The sequence below is a fragment of the Sander lucioperca genome, chromosome 15, assembly GCF_008315115.2.
Source record: "Sander lucioperca isolate FBNREF2018 chromosome 15, SLUC_FBN_1.2, whole genome shotgun sequence".
NCBI lineage: Eukaryota > Metazoa > Chordata > Actinopteri > Perciformes > Percidae > Sander > Sander lucioperca.
In genome coordinates, this window is record NC_050187.1 from 4,302,980 (window position 1) to 4,306,547 (window position 3,568).

A 3,568-nucleotide genomic window follows, 5' to 3' on the forward strand; every position below is an offset into this window, starting at 1 on the left:
CACACACACACACACACACACACACACACACACACACACACACATTAATACTTAAAAACATCAGCTACCTTGTAGTTTCAGCCGAGCTCTAAAGGTGTTAAACCCATCTCACAGGATCTCATGCTATGTCTTTAATTAACAGACAGGAAATGAAAGCCAAGATGTGGACAGACCTGTCATCTCTCGGTGGTATTGGTGTAGCAGCGACAGTTTGGGGAACTGGAAGGATGTTACCACGGATTTAACTTCCAGTCCAGCCGAGTTGGATTTAGCTCATCGTCTCTTCTGTCATCAGTGCTCATATTCTGCTCATCATAATTGTATTTAGAGGTTGTACCAGAATAGGTTTACATGGTTTAATGTTCAGAAAACACCATATATTTGTTGTACTGCACATTGCTGCAGCTCCTCTTTTCACCCTGTGTTCAGCTCTCTGTTTTAGCTACAGAGTGAGACCTCTCACTGCTGGAACATCTTTGTTGGCAGTCGCACATGCTCAATAGGTAGCTATAGGACTACTAGCCAGTCAGAAGCAGAGTATGAGGGCGTGCCCTGACAGTACCTAGGTAAGGACTACTAGCCAGTCAGAAGCAGAGTATGAGGACGTGCCCTGACAGTACCTAGGTAAGGACTACTAGCCAGTCAGAAGCAGAGTATGAGGGCGTGCCCTGACAGTACCTATAAGGACTACTAGCCAGTCAGAAGCAGAGTATGAGGGCGTGCCATGCTAGCAGCTAGGCGAGCATTATAACGTGTGTTCCAAAGTGACCACGTGTGTCTCTGAAGTAAAGGCTGGACTACAATAGAGCTGTTTGGAGCAGTTTGTGAACAGTGTTTTCTGTTGGAGATGGTAAGTCCCTTTGGGGGGGACTTTGGGCTTTTTCACTTTGTAAACCATAACGTACACAAAAAAGATATATAACACAATAAAGGAAAGGGGGAAAGCATAATATGAGCACTATAAAGTGGTAACTTCTTACACTCGGCCATCTCTAGCGAACCATACTGGTCTCTTTTGTTGATTACTTTGTTATTTTGTTTGTTTTCGGTGCAACAGAGCAGCTAAAGAGACCTCAGGAGTTGGTAGAGACCAAAAAACAGCTGAAAGAGAAAGATTATTGGATTGACATTCATCACCCAGTCCCCAAAGTTCAACAGATCAACTCAAAAGGTGATAATATGTTAATGTTTCTGGAGCCACACTTGATCTGTGACCCTAAAGACCGTTACACACCAACCAGACGGCCGACCGTCGGCAGTAAAGCCAGTGTGACTGATCAGTCTCCCCGAGTTGGTCTAAAAAGTTCCTCAGAACACCGAAGACACGAGACGTAATACGTCTCCATAACAGCAGGCGGCGCTAATCTGTATTGTCGCCCAAGAAATGAAAACCGGCAGCTGATTGGACGAACGCGTCACGTGGGTCTGGCTTCTGCTTCCGGATTTTGGATTTTTCGAACGGCCATTAATGGCGACTCATTCAGAATACGATCTCATATTGGACTAAAATAGTTCACCGAAACGTGTTTCTGAAAACATTTTAAGAGAGAAATAGGCCGTGCAGTTGCTGAATCTGTCTTCATTTCAGATCAACAAAGGTCAGTTTAAAAGATTTTCGTCAGATTTTGAGAGACTCTAGTCACGCTCATCCCGCTTGCCATTGAGTGAGTCCCAACATGTCAAATCGGCCAAAATGAACGTCGACGGCTCCTCCAACGGATGACGGCACGGAACGCACCGAACAGACTCGAGTCACTGACCTCGCCAGACTGTCCGACGACGATTATCAGCCCGGTGTGTAGCTGCCTTATAAGGATGTAAACACTGCGGGGATGTTGCCTGCAGGTTGCATCAGACTCTAACAGTGTGTTGTGTTGGAAACAGCAGGGTCACAGTCACTGAGTCACTGTCAGCACAAACAGCTGAGTCACTGCACACAATGCTGCTGGTTCCTGTTCACACCTCCCATCACCACTCTGATCTCAGCTCTGCAGCCTCTCCTCCTTCAGGCTACATCTCACTACTACGTTTTCATTTTTGAGACAAAAGACGATATCCGTCCACGCGAGAGTTTTAGCTCCAGTAGCTGATGACAAATATGCGTCCATATCAACACGTCTGACGTCACTGATCACGTGACCGTTCACACACACTGGGCATGTGCGTGCCGGTGTAAACAGGAAGCAGATTGTTGTTGCTCTGCAGCTGAAAATCATGGAGGTATAAATTGACACTAGGCGTAAATGTGGCAAAACATATCACCTCAATATTGACTATCTTAAGTAAACGTACTGAAAACAACCGAATGTGTGTGTGTGTGTATGTGTGTGTCTGTTTGTGTGTGTGTGTGTGTCTGTGTGTGTGTGTGTGTGTGTGTGTGTGTGTGTGTGTGTCTGTGCGTGTGTGTGTGTGTCTGTGTGTGTGTGCGTGTCTGTGTGTGTGTGTGTGTGTCTGTGTGTATGCGTGTCTGTGTGTGCGTGTGTGTGTGTGCGTGTGTGTGTGTGTGCGTGTGTGTGTGTGTGTGTCTGTGCGTGCGTGTCTGTGTGTGTGTGCGTGTGTGTGTGTGCGTGTGTGTGTGTGTGTGTGTGCGTGTGTGTGCGTGTGTGTGCGTGTCTGTGTGTGCGTGTGTGTGTGTGTGTGTGTGTGTCTGTGCGTGCGTGCCTGTGTGTGTGTGTGTGTGTGTGTCTGTGCGTGCGTGCCTGTGTGTGTGTGTGTGTGTGTTGACCCAGTTGTTGCAGGCCGATGACAGGGTTATCTTTAGTCCTCCAGCAGGGAGGCTGAGGAAGATGGCAGCTGCTCGGTTGCCGAGCAACAGGTTTGGACTGTTTACAGCATGTTTCAGAGGAAGTTAACAGACGACATAAATAACGCTTTCTGTTGTACAGAGTGCACGCTGTTTATTTGTTGTTCATGTTGTGGAATGTTACTAAAAGTACATTATATCACATACAATATTGAGGTACTAGTACTTACTTGATTCGTTCTACTTCTACTTCACTACATGTATCTGACAGCTTTAGTTACAGTTAAAGTATCTTGTACTTCCTGCACAACCTGCAGCAGGTAAAGCAACAAAGACAAGTCCTTCCAGAAAAGGAGAGTTTTTTTGTGATTGTTGCGGGCAAAATCCTTGATTATGCGTCGCGTTTTCTTAAAAAATGTGATGGAATATGCGGGATGTTTATTAAATTTTATGCGATGAAATTGCGGGAACTTGCAAAAACTGTGGTTTCATCGTGGCTTCATCGCGGGGTTTGCAGCTTTTCGATGATCGTAATTACGTCACTTCATAACGTTCCCATGGCAACAGGGGAAAATGGCTGCTCTTGTGTGAAGTAAACGCAACATTTTTCAACTTTCTGATAAGATATATGGGACTTTTTGCAAAATGCGGGGATTATGAAATCATGCAAGCCCTGCATATTTTGCGCGGAAATCGGCAATTTATGCGCCGAAAGTGCGGTGTATTTGAAAAAATGCGGCCCCCTTGCATAAATATGCAGACTTTGGCTGATTATGCATTGAATTATGCGATAATCATGTTTTTCTGGAGGGACTGAAAGACAGA